The sequence below is a fragment of the Perissodus microlepis genome, chromosome 9, assembly GCF_051167445.1.
Source record: "Perissodus microlepis isolate ML-2025 ecotype Zambia chromosome 9, ASM5116744v1, whole genome shotgun sequence".
Lineage (NCBI taxonomy): Eukaryota > Metazoa > Chordata > Actinopteri > Cichliformes > Cichlidae > Perissodus > Perissodus microlepis.
In genome coordinates this window covers 26,921,692-26,943,408 of record NC_140469.1, presented here as the reverse complement: position 1 = coordinate 26,943,408, position 21,717 = coordinate 26,921,692, and the positions used below count along the sequence as shown (strand labels likewise).

At 40.1% G+C, this 21,717-nt stretch overlaps 1 long non-coding RNA gene across 1 annotated transcript; it reads right to left on the bottom strand.

Annotated features, from left to right (window-relative positions):
- Nucleotides 1-19,977, bottom strand: LOC146380623 (uncharacterized). Its single transcript, XR_014801329.1, has 4 exons — nt 19,794-19,977; nt 13,720-14,050; nt 5,953-6,283; nt 1-504 (listed from the first exon to the last, which is right to left on the bottom strand). It is a non-coding gene; the product is annotated as an uncharacterized LOC146380623 (long non-coding RNA).
- Nucleotides 19,978-21,717: the final 1,740 nt, after the last annotated feature.

The following is a 21,717-nucleotide window of genomic DNA, read 5'->3' as shown; positions in this document are numbered from 1 at the left end:
ATCCAACAGAAAACTGAATTTACTGTGTAATTGCTGACATTTACAGGCCTTATACGTAACAACAAACAAAGAAAAACCCGGTGGAGAAGGTTGATCAGGTCATCATGTAGGAAAAGTTTAAAGCAGGTTGGGAAGCTTTTGACTTTTTATTGACCAAAGGCTCCGTGGTGCAGGTTTTAATGCCGGCACTGTCCATTCTACCCTGTATTTATTATTCCTGATAAGTTGCATGTATGAAATTCTGTAGCCACACATATGAAAAACTCTTGTATCATCACCTTGAACTGTCAAGACTAATGGACTGTTAGAGTCAGGTGCACACTCGGGAGAGCTCAGTTCAGTGCATTTATTTACAGTGAAGACGCTATTGCAAATGTGCAAACAGGGAATGGTGCTCCAGAGAGGGGGTCCAATGGAAAGGGGTCCAAATATCCACTATGTGCAGTTTTCTCACTCTCACGCTCAAGGTCACACCCACCACAATGGTGGAGGAAATCCAGGAACCTGTGCACAGGGAACAGAGGGTCAAAATCCACAAAGCCAGGAGCAGAGCAAAAACACACGTAGATAGAAGCTGGAGCAGAAGCCAAGGAGGTTAAGGGACCACAACATAAACCTAACATGATGTCAGTCATTTTAAATTTACTGTGTGATTATGGTGCCATTTTTACTATTTGCAGGCTCCTCACAGAAAATTTATCACATTACCATATTTGGTCAGTTTATTCTTATAGGATGTTTGTGACGCTTTTGTTTCAAACCTTTGAGTTTTTATTGAAGGGCATGTAATTTGTGATTTTATATGTTTCTACCATGAAATATCAACCACCCTAAAAGCTTAATAACTCATATGTACATAGCACATACTCAAAGGCCTCAGTAAATAGGTGGCATTTTAATTGTTTTTAAAAATGTCCAGAAAAATGTCCACACTCTGAACACAGCCTAGTCTCCAATATCCACAATGGGTCATTGCAGATCTCACAGCCTAGGCTGTGTTCAGAGAATGGAAGCAGCAGCAGTAAAGGCTCTGTCCCCAAAGGACTGCAGTCTGGTGTGAGAGATGGAGAGTAAGCCTTTATCTGTGAAATACAGAATTTAAAATGGGGAGTAAGGGAGGAGAAGGTCAGATAAATACTGTGGAGCACATGCATGTAGGGATTTATAGGTGAGGAGAAGGATTTTATATGAGAAACATGTTTTATATGCAGGGTTTGATAGGGAGACCAAACAAGCAGGAACAAAGGTTTCAGCTGCAGAGTCTCAGCGCTTTGGCTGGAGTCTGGAGATGTTCTTTAGTTGGTAGAAGGCAGAGTTACAGATGGATTTAATATGGGATGAGAATAATTGGGTGGAATCCAGGATATGACACCCAGGTTGCGGACCTCTGGAGATGGTGAAATATATCATCCATCAATCTTAAAGTACAGATGGGCAGCTTTTTGAAGCAGAGATTTGAGAGCCATAAACCAGGAGTTCAGTTTTATTGTTGATCAGTTTTAGAAAACTGTTTGAGATCCTGTTTTTGATTTCTCCCAAGCAGCTGGTAAGGAACAAATGGGAGTACTGGCAACTGTATGTCATTAGCATAGCAGTGGAAACTGAAAGTGATGAAAGGAAGAGATCCCAATAGATCCTTGAAGAACTCCTTGGTTGACTGAAACAGAGGAACATAAGCATTTTTAGGTGACATATTGTGTACTGCCAGTAATGTAAGACTGAAACCAGAGCCAATGTGAAAGAAGAAGAAGAAGAGACTTTCTCAAAAGCTCAAAAACATCTTGTGTTTTTAAAGAATTCTGCCCTGCATGAGCTCAATATGCAAAATTCTGCAAAAACTGCTATTCTGATTTTGTTGTGCAACTGTGGCAACATCCCAGCTGTTTATAGACTTTGTGTCCCAACAGATTCCTGGAGAAATCCCGGAGAATCAACCGCGTCAACATCAAATATGTTCAGTCTCACCTTAATCTAAATTGCAAACCTTTCGACTTTTTGAACGCCGTGTTTGGTCTGTGGGGGAATTTTCCCTGAAATTGGAAGTATCACTCAGTCTATCCCAATATTTTCATGTTTGATGAAAGCTCTGGCAGCGTGAGTATTCTGGCAACAAGAAAGACAGCCTTTGGTGGACAGGACAAAATTAATTCTTGTGTTTTATACATGATATGCAGCAACATGAAGCGCAATTTTAACTAGGTGTTTTCTAAGAGATTTGTAACTCCGTTGTAACATCCTGTAAGAGTCCAGACCTGAATACATGCCTGAGATAAAGCCCATTGACTGCAGCGTGCCCCGACATGCAACAAGGTGCAAGGGCCCATGATTGCTGCTTGCAGCCTGAGCAACAGATATGTTTTGCATCAATGAACAACAGCCTTCTGATTTGAGTTAAAAAAGGGTATGCTCAGGAGAAAATCATAACTTAGAGTTTACTTCAAAGACTCCGACCACCTGAAGATATGTGTCAGGTTGTATAAATTAGCAGACTTTCCCAGCGTTCTCTGTTTTAGTTCAGAATGTCTCTACATATTGTCATGGACCATAAATCCATCTCATTTCTGTTGGAGTTGAGGATTGAAAAAAGGGCTTTTTAGAACTACACCAGGTGAAAAATGATCTGAAAAGATAATTGCCTGGTACCTTATATTTTTCACTGAAGGTGTTGAACCTTATTGCCTATTTTTGGACATATTTTCTCCTTGGGAGCAAATAATTGATGAGAACACTTTGAATGATTGCACTTTCTTGGAAGTGTACAGGGTTTTGATGTTCATGCGTTGAACATGCCTCTGCGTTGAAGGATAAAGTCGGATGGAAGGAATTTGAGGTTAAATGATGAAGTCGGTATGAAAGAAAGACAGTTGCTGCCCAACTTTACAGAAAAAATAGCTGCACTGACATTTAACCTTTAAACAATGGTGGCTAAAAGCCAAGTTTTGGGCGTCTCAGTGATAGAGTTCATTTTTCTCTTCCTGGCTTGAGTTTAAATTGTAAATAGCTGTGGGATGTGCTGCGATGCTGCGATGCAGAGACGAATTAAAGGAAAAGGTTTAATGTTCACCCTTGAAAATGCAGAGAGGGGATCTGATGTTTTTGTGATGGTCATTTTGCTCACTCGGTCTAGTTGTCCCCTCAGAGGAAAGGTTTTTCTGCAATTACAAACTCGATTGGGATGATCATTTTTATCCTATGATGACACATTTCGATCCCGCTGGGAGTGGTCTCTTCCAGCATGACAGTGTTCGTTTTTATAGGGCACATGGGGTCAGTGGATGATTTGATTATTATGAAAAATGATGTGAATCATCTGCTACGGCTTTCACAGTTAATAGATCTCAACCAAATTTAACACCTATGGAAGATCTTGGATCAACACCAACATCAAAACACCAAGTGAAGGAATATGTTTTGGAGGAATGGCATTCCAAACCCTTCAACGGAGTTTCAGAGTCTTGGAAAATCAACGTGAAGGTTGATTTTTAATGTGTTTCTCATCTGTGGGCAATACACCACACTTATAGCATGTGTTGGCTATGAATAAAAGACATTAAAACTTGTATAACCCAGTACATTATAATGCATTGCGTATATAAGGCCGTTCACACGTATGTATCGAACCAAATCTGGAATAAATTCCCACCTGAACCCCTTCGAATCACCTTTTACCTTGATGAAATTAATGTTTTCAGAGTTACAGCCTTCAAAGTACAGAGCAGTTGGTTAAATGTTTAATTCTTTTTTTTTTTTCCACAATATTTGAGCCCTCATAACTTCCTAACTACAGGAGATATCCACATGAATTTTTCAAGACTGCAAAAAACACCGAGGTCTGTTAAAAACTGAAACCAAATCGGTTGTACATCAACTCCAAGTGTCACAATCTAAGCCAAAATCTGTTTTTAGTCAGGGGATTTTTTTCCTATCACCAGCTTCAAGCACCAGAATCACAGCAGATATACTAGTTTCTATAGAAAGCAAGCAAAATGGTACAAAAAGAGAGAAGCATTGGGACAAAATGTTGTTGACAAACTTCAACAACATTTTGGGTCCACTGTTAAGGGGAATATCACTATGCAGGATAAGTGGAGGGTCAAAGGACGTTAGGTTTTATTTTCAATGTTGATTCCACCTTCTATTCAATTTCTTCTGGGTCAAAATAACTTCCACACACAACAAAATAAACGTATAACTCATCAGCTTATCTTTGAGGTTATTACTTATAAAACTAAACTTTACCTCCATCTTATTGTTTTAGTGATTACATTTTATGTCACTTCTAAATTTTTCAATAAAGTTTTGCAGTCACATTGAACTTGACTCTGATTGTGACGTTACACTTCACGTCTACTCAGCCTAGTTTAATTGATTTAGAATTTTCTTTAGAATTTCCTCTGAGTTTGTTCTTTTATTAATTATTTCTATGAAGCGCTTTGTGACACTGGTTTTGAAAAGTGTACAAAAGGATACAAATAAACTTTATTATTATAATGCATATGGTATTTTTGAATTAGTTTGATTCATATTCATGAGTTGTCAGTTGTTTAATTTGCTGGTTCTGTAAGGAAATCATACTTTGATATCGCAGCATAACATGAAACAGTGTCTGACCCTTTGCCAGAGGTAAGTGAGAATCTAATATCAGTAAACGTCTTCTCGTTCTTGAATTGACAACAACTTTAATGTAATAATGTCACTGTGTGAAAACCTATTTTTACATTTTTTCTAAAATCACAAAACTTTGTTTTTAAAGCAGAATGACTGTTATGCTGTAGTGTGATGATTTGTGTCATCACACTACAGCACAACAGTAACCCAGCAGCCCATAACCTTCACATCACTCCAGGCATCGCGAGGGTTTTACTCCACATCTGTGCATAGATGTCACATCGCTGTCAATTCTAATATAACAAATTAAAAATAATCAGAATAGTAAAACAGTATAATAAAAGATTTTATCACCCATGAAGCCTTATTCCATTTTTTAAAATTTTGACATTTTCAGAAACCCCCAGTTAGACCCCCGAGCATGACAGCTGCAGCAGAAATGCATCTCACACATTTGACCCATACAGGCCTTTGCCCAACATCAGTAGTCATGTTTCTCTCAAATGTGACACAAGTGGTAAAAATATTCTCTGAAAATATGACAAACTAAAACACTAATGTGGTTTCTTTTCATCAAATATTAGCCGTTGGTTCTTTGGGATAATGACTTTGGCAGTGCTCTTAAATCACTGCAGAGGAAGAAGTTGAACAAGTTGAAACAAGGACTCAAAATTGAAAAAATGCCAGTTAAACCTCAAACAATGGAAACCATTTGGAAAACATTATGTAAATATAACATTTATCCTCGCCCCAAGCTTCAGTTTGAGGAAGGTTACAGACTCCTTGTGGATATGTGGAAGAATGAGTGGGTCAAATGCTTTAAGTACATTATGATTAGATGTGTACAAAGCACTGTTTCCACTTTATCTGCTTCTATTAAAAAAAATCAACTCTTCCCTTTCTGCCAGCTTTAAAGGTGATATTTTGACTACAGTTTTTAATTTTTTGCGCTCAGTTTTTTATGGAAACATTTCATCATCTCTGCAACTAGCTTAAAAAACAAACAAACAAGCAAAAAACACTTTTACACTAAATATTTGAAACCATGTCCCTGTGGTGTTGTAGCAATCAGAGTTACAACTTCTAAACTAGACCAAAAATATCTTCACCATTCAATAGACTTTAAACTTTAGGGAATAAAAATCCCCAAAACTTACATCTCCAAGCATTTCCAGTATTTGGACATTTCAACATTTTCTGGAGCTATAAATGTTCACAATTTTTTGTTGCTTGTCCCTTGTGACTGAAAAAATGTCAACGTATTTTTAGACTGACCGTCCTGGCATTTTCGAGCTCAAGGAGAGGATTTGCTAAAGTACTTATAAAGATAGAGAATGAAAATACCTGCGTTAGAAAGCTTATACAGTGGAATCACTGGGGTTGTTCTCGCTCTAATGTTGCAGTCAGAGAGCAGCTCTGGTGATGTAATTATCAATACATTGTTGTGCAATAAGGCAGGCTGAGCCTATAAATGGATCCTGGTCCTGCTGGCTCGTTTCTGCATCTGCAACATCTGGCCTCAATCTGACTTCACGCTCCACCGCCCCCTTGGGAGACGAGCTCCCCGGTTAGGTTTCACTCAGCTCCGTGGCTAAGTCTGCAGGGTCTGCTGGGGGTAACGGCGTCTGTAAGCCATGTGGCGTGATAGAGAGTGCAGAGAAAAGGTCCATCAAGGCTGTAGGCGAGACAAAGACATACATGTTGACACAGAGACACAACTTAGTCATTAAAGAGGAGGTTAGATTGACTCATATTCAGCCTCTAAAGATTTCATCAGAGGGACGGCATGTCTGACCACGACCTTATTGCGAACCTTAAGCAAAAAAATACGTCTCAACCCTAAAATAAATCTTTACCTTTAAAGAACAACCTTCAAGGCCCCATAGCGTGATATAGAGGATTTAATCCCCACTTTATGATTAATACAGACCCAAGCTCACGGTCTGTGTGTATTTCTGAATGGTAGCCAAGTTTTGATAGGGATACGAAGGGGAGAGCTGACCGACTCCCCCACAAAGTTACTCCCTCCTGCCTCAGTCGCCTTCCAAACTTCGTCTTTCACTCCCTTCTGGCCTCATTTTCCTCACTCTCTTTGTCTCTCTGCCTCTGTTTCTTTCTCCCATTGTCCCTCAGTCCAAAGTTCTGATTTAGTTTAAAAATATATTCTTATTGTTATTACCATTACAGGAAGAGATTGTCCTCCTGTAAAAAAAAATGGCCCATTGAAGCTTATTATAAACTACTGCTATATAGTTATTCTGTTGCTTTATTGTCTGAGATTTTAGAAATTACTTTGTTGGACATCCTGGACTTACCAATAAAACCAGCAGCCAGAACTGCAAACCTTTCACTTTAATCACTTGGCTGTATAAGGTTTACAATTTACATGTAATAAATCTGAATGTAAGGGCTAAACAAAAGGGGCTTTGCATACAACTGGATATTTGGCACACCAAAACCAAAGGAAGAACAGAAAATGCCAACCAAGAGTGAGACACCTTGTAAAAAAGAAAAGAAAACAATGTTTTCTGTATTACTGCCAGCATGAAGTGGTTTCTAAAGTGGCTCTATTCAGCTCATTTACTGCTCCTTATTTCTATCCATGGACTTGAGTAGACTAGAGTAGCTTTGCGTGATTCACAGTTTAAAACGATCCTTATCTATCCGTTGCTGGGCTTCAGTGCAGCCCTTCGGTTCATCTTCTCAAACAACATGTTTTAGCTCCTCTACTCTTAACTTTCTTCTGATTGGTTGCTCCTGCCCCCGCGCCTTCAACAGTTAGATCCAGAAGCAGTGAGAGATGAGAAAACTAAACCGCATTAGTCTGATGCACAACCAGCTAAATAATGACAATGGGCCTCACACAGCTCATGAGGCTTCTCTGTATATATTTTAGTCTAATTTTCTCCATGTTAGAGTAAGTACTTCTGATACTGCCCTGAAGCTCTTAAAAGAAGACCAGTCCAGTTTAAACTGGTTACTGTCTAGTAACTAGTGAGTTTTGAAATTGGGTGTTGAGGTTTAAATAGGCCAGAACAAAATTATGTTTTTGATAATATTTGAGTTTGATCTGTTTTGCTCATTTACAGCTCTGAATGTATTTTTTATACTTGGACTCTACTGGAGAGTCTGCTTTATTATATATTATACAGTGTATTTCTTGTAGTTTTGCATTCATATTGTATTATGGTCTTATGTGATTGAATGTTGTAAATTTTATTTGTGTATAGTGAATGTAAAAACCCCACAAGGGACAAGGGTTGGAAATGAGCAAGAGCTATAAACTCTATGTGCAGCACATCAGTGTCATTCTCAGCTCCGTATTGGAACTATGTTAAACGGCAAGTGAGATTTCAATATAACCACAACAGTCTGTGAAGCTGGTTGAGCAACAGTCCTGCAGACATCCCAGATCTCCTCAGGCTGGTTGTGCTGAAAAATCCAACCAAACTGGCAAAGATTAAAAGTAAAGATGTTTTGTTTCCTTTTTCTAGTTCACTTAGTTCTGTAAGCACACATAGTTTTAGTTTTTAGTTTACTATAATGACCTTGGTTGTTGTGGCCCCTAAGTTCATCGTGTGTCAGAGATGATTGTTTTTATCTCCTCTGACTTTGAGCCAACTTTCTTCTGATTGAAGACGATTCTGATTCTGATTGAATACCCCTCATAAATAGAAGATCTTCAGAGCCTGAAAATGTCATGGTTGGCTGTGTGGCAGGCAGGCAAGCAGGAGTGGTGGATCCAAAATGCAGTACTCAGACACAGAAGTACAACTTAAAGCGCAGCTTTATTGCTGGGAAAAACCTCTTACTAAACTAAACTCACCAAAAGACAAACAAAAACGCTGGTGGACTAAAACACTGTAGCAGAAATACTGAACTGGAGCTGGAGACAAAACACTGGAAACACGGAGGCAAAACACACAGCTTGTTGAGGGTACAACACGACACTGACTCAGAGAAACACAGGGTTTAAATACACTGGGAAGTAACGAGGGGAATGAGACACAGAAGGAGAGCACAGCTAAGGGAAATAAGAACTGACAAGACAAGGAAGCGTAAAATTGAACACATTCACATAAGACACAGACCTTCAAAGTAAAACAGGAAGTATGACACAGAGACGCGAACTTGACACGGTGGAGACAGCAACTAAGAAACACAGAGACATAACCAGTAAGGCAGAGGACTCGATGAACCAAAAGACACAGAGGGAAACTCAAACATGCAGACACAGACTTACACAGAACAGAGGGGACACAGAGAGACATGAAGGGCAAGGGATCAAAACTAGAAACCATAGAATAAATCACACACAGGTACAATAATACAAAAATCACAAAGAACTAAAAACGCTGGGTCAGGAGACCCAGGACCCTGACAGAAAAGGCTGTATTAAAGTTTTGTAGTCATGTAATTGCTAATCACATGATGTTAACTTGCCATGCCAGTATGGACACATGACACTGTAGTGTCAAAACGATAAGGTCCCAGTCACAATGGCCTAAAGACTGGTTGGCAATCATCTGACAGCCACTGGTCCAAATGGGAAAATGAGTATTCCCTGACCGATTAGTAAGCGGTTATTGGAGGGTGATGGCAGTCACCGTGAAACTGATTATAAAGCCCCAGTCAAACAGGCCTACAGGCAAGTAAGTAACCCACTGGAAACAGAGAAGTTTGCCTTCGAAATAAAAGCTGCACCTTGCACAACTTTTACTTTGAAGGTGAACATTCTCCCTTTCCACTTTGTTTTGCACTTTATACTTTAATTTTACTCCAGCACAGATATTGGTTAGCAAGTTTTTGCAGACAAGTTAGCATCTTCACTGCAAACTACAGGTGACTGCTGCAGTGCAAGAGGGAACAAATCAGTCAAAAGGAGGTTTTGGTGCAGCGCCCTTTTTGCAGCCAATTTCACCTCCAGGAATCATCTGCAAACCAGTCAAAGCATACCAACTTCTCCCTCGCATTTCCTTCACATGCACTGACCTCATTGTTTCAAAATGGCCTTGTTTAAATGTCCAGGTGTGACTGTCTGCATGAAACAAACGAGACTATAAGCACAAAACAAGAGCTTGTCTGGAACACAGTGTAAAGATAAAACCATCCAATCTTGGAGGCACAGAACAAGAAAACGGTGTTGTGTGGGCAGCTCACAGCATGCATCAGGATGGACTTTGATTGTTTTGAACTGACTAAGTTTCCATGCCAGATGCTGGTGCTCTCTGCTGTTTGTAACTGTAATGTTTAATGACGTGCTGGCAGTATTTTCTCAATTCAGAATTCTTCCCGTGATTCAGATCAGCTGTGCTTACCCCAGGCAGTCAGTTCAGATCGATATATTTTCAGGAGTAGAAATCCATTCAGGTAATCACATTAGGGGAGCAAAGAGCTATTCACACAACAACCATTAATTTGAGGATTTAAAATTAAGGTTTTGATTTGCGTTGACAAGTTTATGTCTGTGGGAAATTTGTGTAATTAAAGCAAGCGAGTGTGAACCTAATTCTAAAGCTTTTGGAAGCCTATTAAAGCCTAAAGCCTGTTATTATAAACATACACATTATTAGAAAAGGAAAACAATCACTCCCTCTCTCCCCTTTTCTCTCTTTCTTGTATTGAGTGCTTGCCAAAGAAAACACCCTCCTACCACAAACACTCACACACTGTATTCGTTTTATCCATGCCAGTGGGAAGAACAGGACCCAGAGCTGAACAATATCACTGATATCTGCCACATGCACATGCACACCTCGGAAAAAGAGAGGTGGGACAATCGAGGCTGCCAATAGGCACACCGGAAAGCTGAGATCTGACCAATGAGCAAACAGGAAACTTTTGGGGACTTTCCAAAGTTTCTGTCTCCACTTGTATTTGTCAGATATTTTTATGTTGCTGTGTGGACTGTTCGGCATGTAACAGGCCCTAACTCCTACTCCCTTACTTGTATGTACGTGTTTGTACGCGTGTGCGCATGTGTGTGTGCAGGCTCCACTTTGCCATGTGTGTAAAGGCTCTAACGTCACTGCTGCTGGCTCCGTGCTTCGTTTCATTTCAGGAATCAGGAGTTCAGAACGGGCAATCGAGGAGTCCACTACTCCCCAGAGAAAGAGAGAGAGACCCCCCTCCCTCCCTCCACACACACACACACACACACACACACACACACACACACACACACACACACACACACACACACACACACAAATACAATTAACAACAATTGTGCACTTGCTGATGCTGTGGGGACATTTATAGTGGACCGACATCAAGCAGGTCGTCCCTCATAATGTAAATGTTTACATTTTAGTATGCAGTCTCAGTTCAAGGTAAGGTTTAGGGAAGTCATAGTTATAGTTAAAGCGAGTCTCTGAATGAATTTAAGTCAGTGTCAGTCAATCAGTCATTGTGGAGACCTAAAGGTTGTTATTTGTAGCCTAGTTGAGTGGCCAACACTGTTATACAGTAATGCAAGCACAGGGCGGCTGTGGCTCGGGACGTACTGAGCCACACCATTCAGCACGTGCATCTGCAAATGTTAGACAAGGTGCTTGGGTATAGAAAAAAGTACTGGTCCGTTTTAATTGGGGAAACGTTAGTTGATGGTGGAGTTGATCTCTCTTTCTATGTTATTCTCCTCCAGAGAAATAAAGAAGAAGAAGTAGGACGAATCAACAATACCAAATGGGGCAGAAACCATCCTTACTAGATGCTCTGGTGTGACATGCGGTTACTACACAGGTTACAGAGCATGGTTTCATGCGTGTCATAAGCAGTGTTGGCACTAACGCGTTATTAAGTAACGCGTTACAGTAACTACGTTATTATTGTGGTAACGAGCACGGTAACTAGTTATTATGCCAAAACCAGGAACGCGTTACTCGTTACTGGGATTTAGATAGGCTCGTTATTCGTTACTTCGTGTGGTGGCTATCGCAGAGCTTCCACAGATTCAGTAACATTAGCAAGTGGTGGAGGCCAGCAGGTGGATGAAGGAAAAGGGAGGTAAGAGGAGAGACCCGAAGCGGCCGCTGGTCCGAGAGTGTCAGGTGAACTGAACTTCAGGTAAGAAGTTATGACCTGCAGTCCATCTGGGTCAGATATGAACCAAGTTTAGGTGGAGTTTATTTTCGTTATGCTGACTTTTTCGTACTGCGTGCTAGCTAGCATGACGGAGTTTCTATACAGCTGGGTGGTGCTATGTTACTGATGTTGAACTTTATTTTGTTCATAAGGTTAATTATTAGTTGCCAACCGTCCCGTAAAAAACGGAATCGTCTCGTATTCAGAGAAAATATTACGCGTTTCGTATTGAGGTGAAAAGGAACACAGTTTGTCCCGGACTTCAGCTACAATGAAAAAGACAAAGCTGGAGTTATTCTGTGTTTACGCTGCACAGCTGCCTCTTCTTCTCTCATTCTCTCCCCTCCCTCTCCTGTTTCTACTTCAATCATGAAACTGATCAATGATCAGCTGATCGGCTTTTCTCTCTCGTTTATTTATCGCCCACTTTGCGCCAGAAAGAGGAAACCAGCGGATGTCGCGGTAAACAACAGCAGCACTTTTAAGCTTGATCAGCTGTTGTTAGAATTTATTTAATATTAATTTCTAGTATCAGCTGATGTTTGCTGGAGCCACAGCTGTAAACCTGCTGGTCATGATATCGGTTTGGATATGTGGTGAGAGGGAAACATGAAGATGAAACCAGGAGATGTCATCTTCAGTCTGGTGTTACCTACATCTTCCTATTCAGAAGGCAGAATTTCCGAGTTCTGAGTACAATCGAAAGCACCACGACTGCAGTTTTTGTGTTGGATGTAAAAAGCAGGCTAGGATAGAATCAGGCGTGGGATTTCTCTCGTGGAAATGTGCACATTATTTTTTCCTTTCTATTGGTAGGTGGCACAGTGCAGTTGTGGCAAGTAAGCAAGCTAGAAGACTGGCAATCTTGCTGGGTATCCAGTTACGGAAGCAACACATTAACAAGAGAATTCTGAGTAAAACCAAAGTTACTTTCCCTAGTAACTAGTTACTCTGAAAGTAACGAGTAACTTGAAGTAACTGAGTTACTTTTGATAGAAGTAACTAGTAATGTAACTAAGTTACTAATTTAAAGTAACTTACCCAACACTGGTCATAAGACACATTATAGTAATATGATTTCATGGCAGGTGCAAAAAGCAGGTTCCATAAATGCTAATTATTAGATTTTAAGTATTTTAACAGTAAAGCAAATTGTCCAACATCAGTAGTCATGTTTCTCTCAAATGTGACACAAGTGGTAAAAATATTCTCTGAAAATATGACAAACTAAAACACTAATGTGGTTTCTTTTCATCAAATATTAGCCGTTGGTTCTTTGGGATAATGACTTTGGCAGTGCTCTTAAATCACTGCAGAGGAAGAAGTTGAACAAGTTGAAACAAGGACTCAAAATTGAAAAAATGCCAGTTAAACCTCAAACAATGGAAACCATTTGGAAAACATTATGTAAATATAACATTTATCCTCGCCCCAAGCTTCAGTTTGAGGAAGGTTACAGACTCCTTGTGGATATGTGGAAGAATGAGTGGGTCAAATGCTTTAAGTACATTATGATTAGATGTGTACAAAGCACTGTTTCCACTTTATCTGCTTCTATTAAAAAAAATCAACTCTTCCCTTTCTGCCAGCTTTAAAGGTGATATTTTGACTACAGTTTTTAATTTTTTGCGCTCAGTTTTTTATGGAAACATTTCATCATCTCTGCAACTAGCTTAAAAAACAAACAAACAAGCAAAAAACACTTTTACACTAAATATTTGAAACCATGTCCCTGTGGTGTTGTAGCAATCAGAGTTACAACTTCTAAACTAGACCAAAAATATCTTCACCATTCAATAGACTTTAAACTTTAGGGAATAAAAATCCCCAAAACTTACATCTCCAAGTATTTCCAGTATTTGGACATTTCAACATTTTCTGGAGCTATAAATGTTCACAATTTTTTGTTGCTTGTCCCTTGTGACTGAAAAAATGTCAACGTATTTTTAGACTGACCGTCCTGGCATTTTCGAGCTCAAGGAGAGGATTTGCTAAAGTATTTATAAAGATAGAGAATGAAAATACCTGCGTTAGAAAGCTTATACAGTGGAATCACTGGGGTTGTTCTCGCTCTAATGTTGCAGTCAGAGAGCAGCTCTGGTGATGTAATTATCAATACATTGTTGTGCAATAAGGCAGGCTGAGCCTATAAATGGATCCTGGTCCTGCTGGCTCGTTTCTGCATCTGCAACATCTGGCCTCAATCTGACTTCACGCTCCACCGCCCCCTTGGGAGACGAGCTCCCCGGTTAGGTTTCACTCAGCTCCGTGGCTAAGTCTGCAGGGTCTGCTGGGGGTAACGGCGTCTGTAAGCCATGTGGCGTGATAGAGAGTGCAGAGAAAAGGTCCATCAAGGCTGTAGGCGAGACAAAGACATACATGTTGACACAGAGACACTATAAGCACAAAACAAGAGCTTGTCTGGAACACAGTGTAAAGATAAAACCATCCAATCTTGGAGGCACAGAACAAGAAAACGGTGTTGTGTGGGCAGCTCACAGCATGCATCAGGATGGACTTTGATTGTTTTGAACTGACTAAGTTTCCATGCCAGATGCTGGTGCTCTCTGCTGTTTGTAACTGTAATGTTTAATGACGTGCTGGCAGTATTTTCTCAATTCAGAATTCTTCCTGTGATTCAGATCAGCTGTGCTTACCCCAGGCAGTCAGTTCAGATCGATATATTTTCAGGAGTAGAAATCCATTCAGGTAATCACATTAGGGGAGCAAAGAGCTGTTCACACAACAACCATTAATTTGAGGATTTAAAATTAAGGTTTTGATTTGCGTTGACAAGTTTATGTCTGTGGGAAATTTGTGTAATTAAAGCAAGCGAGTGTGAACCTAATTCTAAAGCTTTTGGAAGCCTATTAAAGCCTAAAGCCTGTTATTATAAACATACACATTATTAGAAAAGGAAAACAATCACTCCCTCTCTCCCCTTTTCTCTCTTTCTTGTATTGAGTGCTTGCCAAAGAAAACACCCTCCTACCACAAACACTCACACACTGTATTCGTTTTATCCATGCCAGTGGGAAGAACAGGACCCAGAGCTGAACAATATCACTGATATCTGCCACATGCACATGCACACCTCGGAAAAAGAGAGGTGGGACAATCGAGGCTGCCAATAGGCACACCGGAAAGCTGAGATCTGACCAATGAGCAAACAGGAAACTTTTGGGGACTTTCCAAAGTTTCTGTCTCCACTTGTATTTGTCAGATATTTTTATGTTGCTGTGTGGACTGTTCGGCATGTAACAGGCCCTAACTCCTACTCCCTTACTTGTATGTACGTGTTTGTACGCGTGTGCGCATGTGTGTGTGCAGGCTCCACTTTGCCATGTGTGTAAAGGCTCTAACGTCACTGCTGCTGGCTCCGTGCTTCGTTTCATTTCAGGAATCAGGAGTTCAGAACGGGCAATCGAGGAGTCCACTACTCCCCAGAGAAAGAGAGAGAGACCCCCCTCCCTCCCTCCCTCCACACACACACACACACACACACACACACACACACACACACACACACACATACAATTAACAACAATTGTGCACTTGCTGATGCTGTGGGGACATTTATAGTGGACCGACCTCAAGCAGGTCGTCCCTCATAATGTAAATGTTTACATTTTAGTATGCAGTCTCAGTTCAAGGTAAGGTTTAGGGAAGTCATAGTTATAGTTAAAGCGAGTCTCTGAATGAATTTAAGTCAGTGTCAGTCAATCAGTCATTGTGGAGACCTAAAGGTTGTTATTTGTAGCCTAGTTGAGTGGCCAACACTGTTATACAGTAATGCAAGCACAGGGCGGCTGTGGCTCGGGACGTACTGAGCCACACCATTCAGCACGTGCATCTGCAAATGTTAGACAAGGTGCTTGGGTATAGAAAAAAGTACTGGTCCGTTTTAATTGGGGAAACGTTAGTTGATGGTGGAGTTGATCTCTCTTTCTATGTTATTCTCCTCCAGAGAAATAAAGAAGAAGAAGTAGGACGAATCAACAATACCAAATGGGGCAGAAACCATCCTTACTAGATGCTGTGGTGTGACATGCGGTTACTACACAGGTTACAGAGCATGGTTTCATGCGTGTCATAAGACACATTATAGTAATATGATTTCATGGCAGGTGCAAAAAGCAGGTTCCATAAATGCTAATTATTAGATTTTAAGTATTTTAACAGTAAAGCAAATTGTGCATTTAGACACAGGGTTAAGCAGGAGCAGGTTATGGTTAAGGTTACTGTAAAGACATCCTTGTCTCTCTCAGTGTATGTGTGTTTTGGCTTTATCAGTTGTAGATGTCAGTATGTGGTCCTTCCATAATGTCTGCATACTTTTGGTACAGAGTGTGCCTCAATCCCAACAATCAATCCCATAACGACTCTGACACTGATCACAACAAAGAGGGGAAATACCTCAACAAACATGCACAAACATTTAATCCACAGCATGCAACTAATTTGCATGAATGGAATTTCTTTATTGCTCCTTAGCAGTGGTGACTCTCAAAACGGAGTTAATGAGAACCCAATGACAATCCAGAAGTTAGTTGCATTTTGCACAACTCTGTTGCTTGTGAAGCTTGCACACAAGAATTTCACTCGCATGTGCTGCACCAGTGTACCAGCACATGTGATGTGACAATAAAAGTGATTTATTTTATTTTAAGAGAATCGATAAGGAATTGAATTAATAAGTGATATCAGTAATGGAATCAGAATTGCTAAATTCTTATCAGCTCACCTCACTAGTCCCGCATGGAAAGCACATGATTACCACTTCTCGGATGAACTCCTTACCAGACAGTTCAGGATTTCCAGCATGTCTTGACTGCACAGCTGTGTTAGGTTCATGCCACTGCATCTCACTGTGCTTAATGTCAGGATTTCAGGGTGACTTTTACAAAACATGAATATTCGTCTCCTCCTGTGTTAGCGTTCTTTTTGCTTTGCATTATTGTTTGTTTGATTAGCTAAACCTGTCGGGTTTCAGGTTTCAAGCTTGAAGTCATGCAGAGCCACCCTGCAACATTTCTTTAAAGGAACTTTGAATTCATTGTTACTTCAGTGGTTGCAAACCCTTCTGTCACTGGGATAGCGTAGCAGCCAGTCATGATACCGCCACCATGCTTTACAGCAGAAATGAGGTATTTCTTTTAAACACGTCTTTAATTAAGGAGTAAAACTCTTCAGATTTTAAATCTCTTTTGCAAGATTTTTCCTTGGCCTTGATAAACAGAATTATTTGCATGTTTTTGAAGAGGGAAACAATAGTTACAAAAGAAAACCCACACAAACATCAGAGAAAATTCCAACTCCACAGAAAAGGATCCTGTCAGTGTTAAACCACAGTGCTGACAGTGCTAAGCCATCCAGGATTTGATGCTGGTTTGCAGTATTATTCTTTCCACTAAATGTAGCATTGTGTATTTTACCAGAAAGGCAGATTTTTTTTGTCTCGTGTGTACACACAACATTGCTCTAGAACACAGGTGTCGAACTCCAGGCCTTGAGGGCCGGTGTCCTGCAGGTTTTAGATGTTTCCTTGATCCAACACAGCTGATTTAAATGGCTAAATTACCTCCTCAACATGTCCTGAAGTTCTCCAGAGGCCTGGTAATGAACTGATCACTTGATTCAGGTGTGTTGACCCAGGGTGAGATCTAAAACCTGCAGGGCACCGGCCCTCGAGGCCTGGAGTTCGACACCCCTGCAGAAGTACTATGGAAAAGCCATGTGCTTCCATATAAACTGTTCTTATCCATTATACTGTATTTACAATCACCAAGGGAGATCATCTGTTTGTAAGTAGGATTATCGAAAAAGTTAAGGGGGATTCACATTTTATGTGGGTCAACTTAGAAATCATTCCATTTATGACATCCAGAGCTGGATCCAGAATTTGTTTCATTACGAGTTTTGAGAAAGTTTAAAACTGGATATTTCATGTCAAATCTTCATAAATACACATCAGATTAAAATGGGAGACATTGTCTTGATCATACCCTGGGCCTCGATGCATGCATGGTGCAGAGGAAATGTTCAGGCTAACTGGAGGTCTGCTGTCTCTGTTTGCTCGTGTTTTTATAGCGGACAGATGGAAACAGATTTTAGCACATTGTAGACATGTTTGGGTCTGCAGGTGTTTTGTTGTTCCCCCTTTTGTTTGTTTTTTACCTCTTTCAGGAATGGTTGGTACTAAATTTCCTCCATTTGAAAATAGTTTGCCCCGTTGTGGATTAAAGAACTCCCAAGACATTTGATAAGCTTTTATGGCCTTTCCAGGGTTTGGTGATGTTTTATGCTTCTTATAAATGTCATGACATGATTTAAACCAGCCAATCTTTCTTCAGATAGCCTTCGTATGTCTTTATTTGTAGGGATGGGCAGCTTTGCAACCCAAGGTTTGAATCTCACCCCTTGTAATTAAATACTTGACTCTGTGTAGTTTTTGGAAAAGTCATGAGCACAGAGGTCCACTTAGTTTTTCCAGTCTTAACTGTAAGTTATTACTCAGCTTGTTTTCAGGCATGAAACCTGCATTTATTTGTGTGTGTGTGTGTGTGATTAGTTTGGTCAAATTGTTTTTGTCTGTAACTAAGATTTATGTATTCATGAGTAATCAGTGCAGAAATAATTCCGCAAACCTTTTCTCCAGCTCAGGCTCAAGGTTGAGATTTTATGGTGTCCGCATACTTTTGGCTAGATTTGTATGTGTGTTTGCATGTCAAACGTGTCCTTGTGCAGTCTGAGGCCCACATTGTGGTTTTCTGTTCCTCCCTACCAATCTTTCTCTGTCCTCCCTCTGCCTTTCTCTCCCTCTCTTTCTGCAGTTTCACCCTCCCTCCACCTCTTTTCAAATTGCCTTACACTCCCTTTTCTCTCTTTGCCGGTCAGGAAGAAGTGAACAATATGACCTTTAGTCGCAGCGATAACATTCTCCCTCATGAATTCCCAACTGCTCCGGCTTTCATTTCACATTCTCACCAGTTTGTTTTCGCTCCTGGCAGCTCTGTTTTCCCAAGAAATGATCATCCAGGCACCCGGTGATTAACGAGCAGCACAAGGGGGCAGGGAGCAAGTCGGGCCTCTGCAGGGTCACACATAGGCAAACGGCACAGGCGCTAACTATACTTCCATGGTATAGAATGTCTCATCTGTGTTCTTATCTTCTCACATATGTCCCACTCATAAATGCAGTGGGAGGTTTTCAAAGTGGTGTGAACGGTAAGAGCTGCATGTTTTTAAATCTCCATGTGGGGCGAATGGAAATGTTTGCAAATGAGACCCAGAGGCAGGGATGACTTAAGCCAAACTGGGTCCCTGGAGCACAATTTGAGCTGCTGGGAACCCCCCATTAAAACCCCAGTTCAACCTATTCTGTCACTTTTAAGTAACAGCTAACTACAGTAGATACAGCTGACTACACACGGCTACATTATTATGTTTTGTCTGGAGCGTCTCTTACGTCAGTCAGGACACCTGTACGGAGTAATGTTTATGTGGCAGCAGATGATTTCGACTTGGAGCTTCTTTGGAAAATTTGGTAATAACACAGGACTTTCCTAAAGATATAACCCTGCTTAAGATAAACAAGTTTATTTTGAACATTTACAAGAATTAAGTACAATTGACACATATGGACATTCAAAGAAATAACATCACAACATATTAATTGCCATTGTACAAATAATTCAAAATGTAGGTTTGAAAGGAATTAAGAAGTGTAAACTTATATGATTCTACACCTTCTTCCTGTAAATGATCACAATATTCTTAATTTTCAAAGTATTAAGGTTAAAGTGAAAAATCAACCAAAGTCAATCAATCAGGATTGGATTCTTTCTAATGAACAGCGAGGGCGGCTCTAAAAGAAAACATTAAAAAACCCAGGGGAGAATGATCACACTGCTGCCTTTATCTGTGACCTCTGTAAACACTCTTTTGATGAGTTTATGTTATTAAATGATAGTTTCAAGTCTGGTTTAATGTAACACAATGTCCATTTTGTATGTTCTGAGTAACTTTAGCGTAAAAAGACATTAAATAGAATTACATTTGCCCTGTATTCAAATTATTAACTGAAAATTTACACTTACCACTTCATCAGGTACACCTTGCTAGTACTGGACCCCTTTTCTTTCTAGAGCTGCCTTAATTCTTCATAGAATAGCTTCAACAAGATGCTGGAAACTTGGAGACTTGGTCCACATTGCCACATTGCATCGATGATGCAATCCTCCTGCACTGAGACAGTGACATGATCCTCAGACGATGGATACACTGTGGTCATAAAGGGACGGACAAAGGCTGTGGTGTTTAAGCGATGCTCAGCTGGCACTACACTGAATCGTCAGTGCAGGATGGATCTGTGTTTTCATGCTGTTTGCTCCAGTTTCCGACCAACTGAATGTTGCAGCAGAAATCAAGAATCATCAGACTAAAGTCCTGTTGTTAAATTTGTTGAGCCCATGGAATCTGCAGCCTTATGTCTGCCGAGTCAGCACCCTGCAACAGCTGCAACCATAAGCTAGATGAGAAAATAGATGAATGGTCTGTTTGTTAAAATTAAGGCAGATATATTGATTTTTCACTCCCTAATTTTTATAACCCAGTACGTGACAATAACAAAACTATCAGAATATCTGTAGAAATATAATAATTTTACTCTGAATCTCATCTTATCTTAGTTTACTGTGTTGCTTGTGCATAATTATACAAGAAGAACAACTGCACAGTTATTTTGGGATTACCACTTGGGTATTATAAACATAATATAGATATGTAATTTTTAAATAGCAAGGGTTGTGGCAATATAAATAGATCACAACATCCTTTGTTAGAATGTTTATTTTTGTTCTCTGATTACATAAAGTTAGGAGGCCAGTTTACAAAAGCCAAAAAAAATCACATATCTGATAGTGCACAGCTAAAGGTTAAAGGTTAATGTACTTGTCATCATCGCTGATTACTTAGACTTCACAGGGTTACATTTGGGGATTAGGCTATAGATTTTTTCTACATTTCCCAGAGTCTTTGACATGTGGCAGTTCTCGTGAGCCTGTGATTTATTCCCTGTTGAATTGCAGACTTTGAAGGATCCAGCCTCTGATCTGCAGACAGAATGCATGCTGGGATAAGCTCTTGGCTCTGCAGTGGCTCTAAATGGGATTAAGTGGTTGTGGAAAAACAATAGCTGAGAGAATATTCATGCAGTACTTGCACTCACGTGTGGCTTGTTTGGCGTCAGGCTGCAGCTGTGTCACTGACCCACCACCCACTCGCTCAGAAAAAGAGTGTGGGGTAATGAAGTCCTTATGGGCAATTACGCGCTAATCAAGTGTGCAATCAAACACTGAGCATGCCCAGTGGCCAAGAGAATAGGTTTCCTTTGAACATGTGGGGGAGTGTGCATTAAGAAGTAATCCCCTGGGAAATATTCAGGATCAGACTCTTCAGTTTGTGAATTCTGATGATTTTTTTTTTTTTTTACTCTATTTTTACTTCTGCATCAACACATTGTGTGTCTTTATTTTATGTGAAGGAAAACATAAGAAAAATCAGGTGCTGTTAATTGCAAATATTATTCTCATATTTTCCCATTTAACATTTACTTTTCTGAGTCAGCACAGATGTAGGCGTAAGTTACTCTTCTCTTGCACGCCTGCGTTTTTGACGAGGAAGATTTTTAGTAATCACAGGCTGAGACTGACTCAATGCAAAGAGGATAGGCAAGATCATCTGAACCCTCAAGTAATCATGCTATTTCATGCTACACTACAGAAAATAGTGGTTGGAGACCACAGCACAAGCAAAATTACTACAACTGAATTTGCCGTCTCATTGCCTTTGAAATGGTTGCTTTAAAAACAGGCTGTGTAACACTGTAATAAATTGCTGTTTACATAAATGGCAAATAGTCAAATTCAATGTGTGATTAAAACATGCTGGAAAAAACATTCAGAAAAATATAATATGGGAAAGCGTCATTTTTGTTGGCCTTTTTTTGTTTTGCTTATAGTA